Here is a 12283-nt window from a genome sequence, read left to right as displayed (position 1 = left end):
TTGACCAATCACAGGTTGAGGAAATAGTTGACTCGATTTCACCTTCAGTTAATCCTACCTTTCCTGAAGAGAGTGAATGTGATACCACTCAGGTTCTTTTTTCTTCTTTAGATTTTGGGGGAAATCCTCTAGTTCCATCAAGATAGGAGGAAAATCCTCCCACTCTCGTAACTCAAGGGGTTAATTCTCCCATTTCTACGGTACCCCCTTGTGATAAAGGAAAGTGTTCCCTCTGCGGACAAAGGCAACCCCTCTAGTCCTAGAGTGGGTCTAGTCACAACAAAGACAAAACAACAATCAATTCCCTAAAAATGTCATCGTTGGAGGCCTAACTCAAATCGGTGGTTGATGAAGTTTCCGTTGCGCTGCTCTATATTCCATTTTTTTCTCCTCAATGAGAAATCAACCTGAAACACCACAAGAAAACAAAAGAGCACATAACCGAGAACAATAATGATCTATTTACTTGTAAATTCAAGGAGTCACAAGTTATCAAGTAGATTATACGCAAGATATAGGAAATCGTCGCTGCTTGTATTAAAAACAAAACAAGAGCAAACTTATAACCATGCCTTGACATCGCAAGTCTTCTCGGAGGGTCCAGTCAGTATGTTCCTTCAAGCATTCACTCTTAAGAATGGGTCTCTCGATAGGACAATAGCTCTTTCTCTCTATGAATCCCTCATGCAAAGCTAAGATACTCCACAACCTCTTATCAAACTATTAGAAATTCCACACTTGTCACACTCACACCAAAGCTATCTACTTTGCTTCAAACCAAACTCAAAACTAGCAGCTCCCAACAAAAGAACTAGCAGATCATAACAATGGTGAGTGGTTTTATAGGAGGAGGAGCCTCCATGAAATGAGGGAGAGGGAGCTCATCCTTAGGGGAGGTTGCACAAGAGGTGGAACAACCATCCCAGAGGAGGAAAGGTGACCCAAACTGACCCAACAACCAACTCTAGAAACACCCAGAAGGCCGACTGTTTGAACAAATTCGCCAAATCTAGATCGTTGCATGTCATGAACTAAGGCTCAGTGACGACATCACAAGGAGGCAATGCATTTAGACCAATCGTCGCAATAAATAGCTAGGAGCCTCGTGCCAAGCACTAAAATCCAACCGTCACTGGAAACACGTGTACACCAGTGATGGTGTCGCGAAGAGACTATTCATGACAAGGGATCCTCATACATTTTTATGGCTTATTAGCGACGATGCAGAAACTTAGGAAAAAAGGGTTAGTCTTCAGCATCATAGAGCACTGTTTAATATTTTGCATAAGTGGGAAGATATGGACATGTGTATTTGATACATGACACAGTGGAGGGACTGAGATGAGGTCAATGAAAAATTATTGTGTAATAGATGCCCCCTAAAGAATGAAGCCCGAGAGAGTGGGAGGGGTGAAGTGCTTTACGAAGTCATAACCGAACTGGAACACCACCATGAAGAACCTGTAGGTGCAAGTACAACTGATATCTCTGATAGTGAAATACTAGTCTAGGCATGGGTGCATCCATCCAAAAGACATATGAACTTGGTCTGTGGTATGGACGCAACCACCCTGTTGATAAGACCATATATAATGATAAAGGTATGGCCGCAGCCATCCATGAAGACTTAGGTATGGTCACAACCATCTCATCAAAGAGTCATGTATGTAATCATGAACCAACCCACACAGCCTGAACATATGTAATCTTAGTCCGGGGTCTTGAAACCCTAACCGATCTTAGTACAAATTCTAGCATGTGAACAAATGTGCTGAAGTCAAGCATGATAGAAAGTCGCTTGATTACTGGTCAATAATGAAAACTGTTAACAAGCATGAGAGAATCCACCAATAATGCCAATGGCTCTCAAGGTACTGCTAGTACAATCCACTAAGTGTGAAAAATGGGTTGAAGTCGAACACTTGTGGAATCACCCAATCGAATACCAATGATGAAAATCTGTCGTCAGGCACGAAGAACTTGCCATTGAGGTATGCAAGCTCCAAGGTACCGAAAGTGATCTCTAGATCAACCTCCTGGATAATAAGTTGATGTCGATAGGAGATGACCCATCGCAGGAGGGTCATAATGTTCCCCCCATCAACGACACAAAACAAGGAACAAGTGGTAGATGGTGAAACATAGAATCAAAGGAGGAGGTAAGGGTGTAAACTACAGAAGGATTATACTCTTGAACATATCGGCGACATGACTCCGGAATGTGGTAGCATTTTGGTACCAAGGGATTAGAGGTCTGATGGAGACAACATGGATTGGATGGAATGAGGAAAAAATGGCAACCCAAAACCCCAGAAGGCCAAATGACGAAGTGGATATCCCAACTCGACGAGAAGCAAAAGTGTCGATGTTCAAGAGTGACTAGATGCCATAGGTAACCAATGACGACTTCCAAATTTTGCCCCACCATTGCTGGTGAGTACCCCATTTATTTTTGAAAAACAAGCTTGAAGGGGATAACATATGCTTGTCATATAAGTTTGACCTTTGGACGAATCCAACCTGGTAATAAATTAATGAACCCTAGGGAGGAGAAGCTTGAGTCTCGTCATGGTGACGAGTCCAATGTCGTCAGGGTTTAACAAGTCTGACATAGGTAAAACTCAGAGTTTTTTTCATGTTTAGAGAGTTTGAAAAGGACACAGAAAAGAAAACTACAGGGGGTCCTTTTTCATAAATTTGTGTCCCTCGAGCCCAGAAAAGTAGAAAACAATACCCGAGAGAACCGCTTGACCATTTCGATCAAGGAGTACTTTTCATAATTAGTGTTCCCGATCCGAAAAATTAAAAAAGAGATCGGAGACACGACGTTTCATGACCAAAAACGAGCTTGAAACGACAAATCTTTTCTTTATACGGTTGGAAAAGAGCTGAAAGCAGACCACTGTTTTTATTCCATTTAACGAGTCAAAAAAGGAAAAATACTTGACAATCTTTTCATCTTTTACGAGTCAGAAAAGAGCTTAAAGGTGACTCGTCCTAGAGGAACGAGTGGTATAAAGGGTAGCAACTGGTTCCGACAATGGTGGAACTGCTCAAAACATGTAATGGTCAAGAGGCTGGCTAATAAAACCACTCATCGATGTGGTTCCTCAAGAAAGGAAAAACAACCAAGTGAAAGCATATGATCAGCCAAAGAGATGGTGGCGATGGAGTGAAACAACCAAGGCTCATCTAGCAGAATTTAGCGGATAAAAACGACAATCACGAGATGTAAATTGGGTATAGGTTCAATTTCACACAAGCTTGAACCATAGAGAACTCTGCTTGGATTTGGTTTCATGTTTACACAAGCTTGAGCCGAAAAACTATGCTTGTTATAAGTTCGCATGCCCCAAGCATAATGATGCAAATCGAGGTACATGCCCCCCAAGCTTCATTACATGCAACTAGGTGGATGGAATGAAGGTTTACTTTCGAGATATTGGAAAGAATCGACTTGGATTTTACGAGATCTTAATCAAAAACTCGATTTGGAAAGGGAGTTGTTTCATTTTTTAATGAGGTTGACACAATAAAAGAACTATCCTCATAACCCTTGTTTCATTTTTTAATGAGGTTGAAACAAGATCAAGAACTTTGCTCATGACATTTGTTTCATTTTTTAATGAGGTTGACACAAGATCAGAACTATCCTCGGCCTTGCTTCATTTTTTAACGAGGTCTACACAAGATCAGAACTATCCTTAGACTCCTTGTTTTATTTTTTAACGAGCTTGACACAAGACAAAGAACCATGCTTCAGCCTTGCTTCATTTTTTAACGAGGTTGACACAAGATCAGAACTATCCTCAGATTCCTTGTTTCATTTTTTAACGAGGTCGACACAAGAAAAATAACTTTCCTCAGGATTCCTGTTCATGGGCCATACAAGAATATGGCTCCCAAGAGATCTTCACTAGAAGGAAGAACCATGCTCTGGGAGGAACACATGTCATGGGGCACCAATGACAGATCAGGTTCCAATACCGCCAGTACATGATGTAAGAGACCATTTGCATGATCATTAACAGATGCAGAGGTGGAACGGGTAGCCACATAATTGACCTGTGGCAGGGAAGGTACTGCTTGCGAACAACAACCGATAGGGGATGATGGCTGCATAGGGGGCACCACGTGACTAAATAATGACAGTTGATCTATAGTCACCATTCTTCCATCGTGTGGAAAACAGAACACACAGAAAAGTGAAGAAACAAGAGCTCCCATGGCATAAATATAATCACGGCCAAGGATAAGACTGAAATCTAAAGCACCTTGGACAACCATAAGGTCTACATAGAAGATTTTGCCTCCTAAAGTAACAGGGAACTTCAGAAGGATCCCTAAAGGTTGACTGGTTCCTTCGTCAAATGCCAACAGATTCAGAGTGACCGGCACAAGCTGTGGGGAGCCCAAAGCTTGCCAAATAGTGGAAGGCATGAGGCTAACCGATGCACCTTCATCTAAGAAAATGCCAGGTACTGCCTTATTATAGGCATGTACTATAATCTGGAAAGGCATGTAGGATAGAAGGTGGAAAGCAGTCAAGTGACTCTAGTCGAAGGAAACAACTGAACTACTTAGTGGGGGTACCGTATGATTGCCCCCATGCTCTATAGGTACCTGAGAAGGACTCTTTGAATCAGTTGGGATAGGAGGGTCGTTCTCAGGCTCAGGAGAATCTGATGAGATGAGAAGAACATGAGCAGTATAATCATGATGTTCTTCGGGAACATAGTGGACCACTGGTGGTGAATCCAAGTCGACACTCTTTCCGACCAATGGTTGGTCTGGAACAGGCTGAGCACAGCCAGGTTCAGGAAGATAAGGGTGGATAAGAGAATAATCTAAGTTAATCTCTTTGTCAACCGGGAGAGGGTCTGAAGAGAGCCTCTGCTAACCAACACGAAGTGCAGGCAAAGAAGCTAGAATTTCCAAAACAGCGGAAGCATTATCCATGAGCAGAGAAAGGTGAAGGGGATGGTTACCTTCACATAGCCTACAGGGCAATCAAATCTTCCCTCTCTTCTTACCACTGCCAATTGAAGATTGAACATCGACATGAGATTCAGAGGAAGATGAGGGACGAGCTAGAGCATGAGACCATACTTCTAAGATCCTAGGAATGCCAGGACAATCACAAAGAAGATGGTCACCCTTGCACAATTTATAAGGAAACTTAACCTTCCGTAGAGGAGCAGAAGGTGTTCTGACCTGAGATGTACTTGGAGCAATAGTTGCACGGGTAGCCTCATGCTTATTGGACTTCTTCTTCTTCCTCGTCATCTTCTTCTTCTTCTTAGTCTCCTGGTTACTAGATGTGGAACTTTCACCAGGCGAAGTAGGAGAGGAAGATGAGGAAACAGGGGAAGAAGGTGCAAGGTCAACCTTGGAATCATCGTGTCATGATTTAGACGAAAGAGACGGTGGAAAAGGAGTCATGACACTTGGGACCACCGAGGTTGAAAACAACCAAATGGGCAAACCGATGGTTAACTCAGGTAAAGACAATGTTGCCATGTATGGAGCACCAACATTTCCAAAATAAGGAAACAGACCATGGTTCCCATTTGGGGGAAGACCTCGGCCGATAGACTCAGGGAATTTTGCCATTGGGAATGAGCCTAAAAACACTCGTACTATAACCAAGAACTCAAACTGTTACAAGGAATATTTTGTGGGCAATAAATTGTATGACACAAGAACAAAACTTGACCTTTTCATGTTTCAAGAGTCAAGAAAAGGACTAAAAGGTGACTCTATCTTTTTCGAGGTTTAATGAGCCTGAAAGGACAAGTGCTTAGATGAACCTTTTCTTTTAAGAAGTCGAAAAGGAATGAACGTGACTATTCCGGAGAACTAGGCAAAAGGTTAACCAGACAAACTGTAAAACTGCATATACACCTTGGTGATCAAATGAAAGAGAAATGGCGAAGGACTTTCCGTATGGCAGTCAATCTTCCCGAATGCTGTGTTTGGTGTGTTATAGTTTGTAAGGCAGTAGACATGGCATCCTATGGATGTAGGATGATATCCTAGTGGGGTCTCCCGATATATACTCGACGGTACAGGGAGCACAAGTCCATACTAGCAGTTATTGAGTCGGAGAAGGAGGAATCACCCAACCTTAAAAGAAAACAATAGTGACTAAGTTTAACGGCGCTGGAGCACGTCTCTAGCCTGACCTCTAGATAATGAGCATTAAGTTTCAATGCATTGTTCGGTTCATTCAATTGATTTTAGAGTTGATCTTGAATTAAGTTTCAATTTTTACGCCCTACCGAATGTATCTCAACAATTCCTAGGATGCAGCTACAAAGAGTAAAGCATCAATCATTTCGATGAAAACCTACTTAAAGGAGGGTAGAAAGCTCATTCCCAAGAAAACACAAGTGAATGCAAACACTAAGAAACACAATGCATTAATACACTAATCTTACGATGCATCGATAATACTAATGAAATATTTAGAGTTCGCTTTTCAATTTCTCAAACATGAAAATTTGAAATGCTCATATACTTTCACTTTCGTATATCAAATGAATGCAATCCCTTACTTTTTTTTGTTTTGAATTTAAAGAGACAAAGAAGCAAGTGTAAATCTGATCGATCCAAAAAATTGTGATCTATGCTTGGTAGTGAAGAAATCGAATCAATATGAAAAATTGGTTCAACAATGAACACTAAAAATCGACCAGCAAAACAAGTGGCAAAAACTTCAAGCAAATCAATAAGACAGTTGCGGACGAACCTTGGATAGACAAGCAACCCAAGCAAACGGTTTGAAATGCTTAAGAGATTATTTCACAGGGTCTAAAAACACAAGATTCACTCAAATGAAATCAACGAGATAGTACCTTAACCAAAAGAAATCAAAACGAGCTAATGAGAGACAAGAAACAACAAGGGATGAACAAGACTAATGGATTCAGGAGGTAAAGTTGTAAAAACAACTTTACAGGAATCATCGCAGGTGTTACACTGACAACTAGAGACTAGTTGCAAGAATACACCTATTTTCAGAGACATCGTCATAGGTACTACACTAAAAACTAGAGACTAGTCACAAGAATACCCCTGTTTTCCGAGACGATCCGATTTCAGGACTCGTCGCGGGGATTAAGCTAGAAACCTAAGATGAAAGCCGAATCGTCGCAGGCATAAAGCTAGAACATTAGTGGCGTCGTTGTAGTTGTTAGGCTATCTTCAGTGACGATCTTACTTAAGGAAAAGACAAAGTAAAATCACCTAAATGACACCAGATTGATCTTCCAAACAATAAAGGGAATTCCCAGATTGACCCAGGTAACCTAGAAAACTGATGATTCAACCCCAAAAATTCAAGAAACATTAAATCAAAAGACAAACTAAAAGTAAGAAAGAAGAAAACATACAAAGGACTCCCCAGCGGAGTCGCCAACTTGTGATAAAGGAAATTGTTCCCTTTGCAGACAAAGGCAACCCTTCTAGCCCTAGAGTGGGTCTAGTCATAGCAAAGAAAAAAAACAATCGATTCCCTTAAATAGTCATCGTTGGAGGCCTACCTCAAATCGGTGGTTGATGAAGTTTCCGTTGCACTACTCTAACTTCCGCTTCTTTCTCCTCAATGAGCAATCAACCTGAAACACCACAAGAAAACAATAGAGCACATAATCGAGAACAATAATGATCTATTTACTTGTAAAGTGAAGGAGTCACAAGCTATCAAGTAGATTATACACAAGATATAGGAAATCGTCATTGCTTGTATTAAAAATGAAACAAGAGCAAACTTACAACCATGCCTTAACATCGCAAGTCTTCTTGGAGGGTCCAGTCAGTATGTTCCTTCAAGCATTCACTCTTAAGAATGGGTCTCCTGATAGGAAAATAGCTCTCTCTATCTATCAAGCCCTCATGCAAAGCTAAGATACTACACAACCTCTTATCAAACTATTAGCAATTCCACACTTGTCACACTGACACCAAACCTATCTACTTTGCTTCAAACCAAACTCAAAACTAGCAGCTCCGAACAAAAGAACTAGCAGATCATAGCAATGGTGAGTGGTTTTATAGGAGGAGGAGCCTCCATGAAATGAGGGAGAGGGAGCTTATCCTCAGGGGAGGTTGCACAAGAGGCGGAACCACCATCCCAAAGGAGGAAAGGCGACCCAAACTGACCCAACAACCAGCATTAGAAACACCCAAAAGGCCGATTGTTTGAACAAATTCGCCAAATCTGGATCATCGCATGTCATGAACTAAGGCTCAGTGACGACATCGCAAGGAGGCAATGCATTCAAACCAATCATCACAATAAATAGCTGGGAGCCTTGCACTGAGCCATAAAATCTGACCGTCACTGGAAACACATGTACACCAGCGACGGTGTCACGACGAGACTTTTCATGACAAGGGATCGTCGCACATTTTGATGGATTATTAGTGACGATGCAGAAACTTAGGAAAAAAGGGTTAGTCTTCAGCATCAGAGAGCACTGTTTAATCTTTTGCATAAGTGGGAAGATATGGACATGTGTATTTGATACATGACATAGTGGAGGGACTGAGATGAGGTTAGTGACAAATTACTTTGTAACAGATGCTCCCTAAAGCATAAGCCTGAGAGAGTGGGAGGGGTGAAATGCTTTACAAAATTATAACCGAACTGGAACACCACCACGAAGAACCTGCAGGCACAAGTACAACTGATATATCTGATAGTGAAATACATGTAGTCTAGGCATGGGCACAGCCATCCAAAAGACATATGAAACTTGGTCTGTGGTATGGACACAACCACCCATTTGGTAAGACCATATATAATGATATAGGTATGGTCGCAACCATCCATGAAGACTCATGTATGGTCGCAACCATACCATCAAAGAATCATGTATGTAATCACGAACCAACCCACACATCTCGAACATATGTAATCTTAGTCCGGGGTCTTGAAACCCTAACCGATCTTAGTACGAATTCTAGCATGCGAACAAATGTGCTGAAGTCGAGGATGATAGAAAGTCGCTTGATTACCGATAAATAATGAAAACCGTTAACAAGCGTGAGAGTCTCCACCAATAATGCCAATGGATCTCAAGGTACTGCTAGTACAATCCACTAAGTGTGAAAAATGGGCTGAAATTGAACACTCGTGGAATCACCCAATCAAAGACCAATGATGAAAGTCTGTCATCAGGCATGAAGAACTTGCCATTGAGGCATGAAAGCTCCAAGGTACCAAAAGGGGTATCTAGATAAACCTCTTGGATAATGAGCTGATGTCGACAGGAGATGATCCGTCGTAGGAGGGCCATAATGTTTCCCCCATCAACGACACGAGACAAGGAACAAGTGGTAGATGGTGAAATAGAGAATCAAAGGAGGAGGTAAGGTTGTAAATTGCAGAAGGATTATACTCTTGAACATATTGGTGACACGACTTCGGAATGCGGCAGCATTTTGGTACCAAGGGATTGGAGGTCTGACAGAGACAAAATGGATCAGATGGAATGAGGCAAAAATGGCAACCCAAAACCCCGGAAGGCCAAATGATGAAGTGGATATCCCAACTCGATGAGAAGCAAAAGTGTCAATGTTCAAGAGTGAATAGATGCTGTAGGTAACCAATGACGACTTCCAAATTTTCCCTCACCACTGCTGGCGAGTACCCCAATTATTTTTGAAAAACAAGCTTGAAGGGGATAGCATATGCTTGAAGGGGATAGCATTGCATGAAACTAGGTGGATGGAATGAAGGTTCATTTTCGAGATCTTGGAAAGACTCGACTTGGATTTTATGAGATCTTAATCAAAGACTCGATTTGGAAAGGGAGTTGTTTCATTTTTTAATGAGGTTGACACAGTAAAAGAACTATCCTCCTAACCCTTGTTTAATTTTTTAACGAGGTTGAAACAAGATCAAGAACTTTCCTCATGACATTTGTATCATTTTTTAACAAGGTCGATAGAAGATCAGAACTATCCTTGGCCTTGCTTCATTTTTTAATGAGGTTGACACAAGGTCAGAACTATCCTCAGACTCCTTGTTTCATTTTTAAACGAGCTTGACACAATACAAGGAACTATGATCCAGCCTTGCTTCATTTTTTAACGAGGTCGACACAATATCAGAACTATCCTTGGATTCCTTGTTTCATGTTTTAACGAGGTTGACACAAGAAAAAGAACTTTCCTCAGGATTCCTGTTCATGGGCCATGCAAGAACATGGCTCCCAAGAGGTCTTCACTGGAAGGAAGAACCATGCTCTAGGAGGAACACATGTCATTGGGCACCAACAACAGATTGGGTTCCAATGCCCCCAATACATGATGTAGGAGACCATCTGCATGATCATTAACAGATGCAGAGGTGGAACGGGTAGCCACATAATTGAACTATGGAAGGGAAGGTACTGCTTGTGAACAAGAACCGATAGGGGATGATGGCTCAACAGGAGGCACTAGGTGACTAAAGAACGACAGTTGATCTATGGTCACCATTCTTCCACCGTGCGGAAAACAGACCACATAGAAAAGTGAAGAAACAAGAGCTCCCATGGCATAAATATAATCACGGCAAAGGATAAGACTGAAATCTAAAGCACCTTGGACAACGATCATGTATATATAGACGGTTTTTCCAGGGAACTTCAGAAGGACCCCTAAAGGTTGACTGGTTCCTCCGTTAAATGCCAACAGATTTTGAGTGATCGGCACAAGCTATGGGGAGCCCAAATTTTTCCAAGTAGTGGAAGGAATGAGGCTAACTGATGCACCTTCATCTAAGACAGTGCTAGGTACTGCCTTATTATAGGCATGTGCTATAATCTAGAAATGCACGTAGGATGGAAGGCATAAAGCAGTCAAGTGACTCCAGTTTAAGGAAACGACTGAACTACTTGTTGGGGGCACCATATGATTGGCCCCATGCTCTACAAGAACCGGAGAAGGACTCTCTGAATCAACTGGGATAGGAGGGTCGTTCTCGAACTCAGGAGACTCTGATGAGACAAGAAGAACATGAACAGTGTAATCATGATGTTCTTCGGGAACAGAGTGGACCACTGGTGGTGAATCCAAGTCGACACTCTTTCCGACCAATGGTTGGTCCGGAACACTCTGAGCATAGCCAGGTTTGGGAAGAGAAGGGTGGAAAAGAGAAGAATCTAAGTTAATCTCTTTGTTAATCAGGAGAGGGTCTAAATAGAGCCTCTGATAACTAATGGGAAGTGGAGGTGAAGAAGCTATAAGAATTTCCAAAACAGTGGAAGCTTTATCCATGAGTAGACAAAGGTGAAGGGGATGGTTACCTTCACATAGCCTACAGGGGAATCGAATCTTCCCTCTCTTCTTACCACTACCAATTGAATATTGAACATTGACATGAGCTTCAAAGGATTATTAGGGATGAGCCAGAGCATGAGACCATACTTCTAAGATCCTTGGAATGCCAGGACAATCATGAAGAATATGGTCACCCTTGCACAATTTACAAGGAAACTTAACCTTCCATGGAGGAGCAGAAGGTGTTCTGACCTGAGATGTACTCGGAGCAATAGTTGCATGGGTAGCCTCGCACTTATCAGACTTCTTCTTCTTCTTAGTCTCTTGGTTACTAGATGTGGAACTTTCACCAGGCGAAGTAGGAGAGGAAGATGAGGAAACAGGGGAAGAAGGCGCAGGGTCAACCTTGGAATCATCATGTCGTGATTCAGACAAAAGAGATGGTGGAACAGGAGTCATGACACTTGGGACCACCGAGGTTGAAAACAACCAAATGGGCAAACCGATGGTTAACCCAAGCAAAGACAATGTTGCCGTGTATGGAGCATCGACATTTCCAAAAGAAGGAAATGAACCAAGGTTCCCATCTAGGGGAAGACCTTGGCCAGTAGACTCGGGGAATGTTTCCATCGGGAATGAGCCTGAAAACACTCATACTGTAACCAATAACTTGGATTGTTACTGGGAATATTTCGTGGGCAATAAATTGTATGAGACAGGAAAGAAACATGACCTTTTCATGTTTCAAGAGTTGAGAAAAGGACTAAAAGTGACTCTATCTCTTTTGAGGTTTAATGAGCTTGAAAGGACAAGTTGTTAGATGAACCTTTTCTTCTAAGGAGTCTAAAAGGAATGAAAGTGACTACTCTGGAGAACTAGGCAAAAGGTTAACTAGACAAACCGTAAAACTGCATATACACCTTGGTGATCAAATGAAAGAGAAATGACCAAGGATTTTCCGTACGACAGTCAATCTTCCCGAATGCTGTGTTTGGTGAGTTACGGTTTGTAA

This window comes from Pinus tabuliformis, chromosome 6 (genome assembly GCF_031772625.1).
Source record: "Pinus tabuliformis cultivar Carrire ecotype Pingquan chromosome 6, CPIR1, whole genome shotgun sequence".
NCBI lineage: Eukaryota > Viridiplantae > Streptophyta > Pinopsida > Pinales > Pinaceae > Pinus > Pinus tabuliformis.
Note: the sequence above shows the minus strand (reverse complement) of the source record.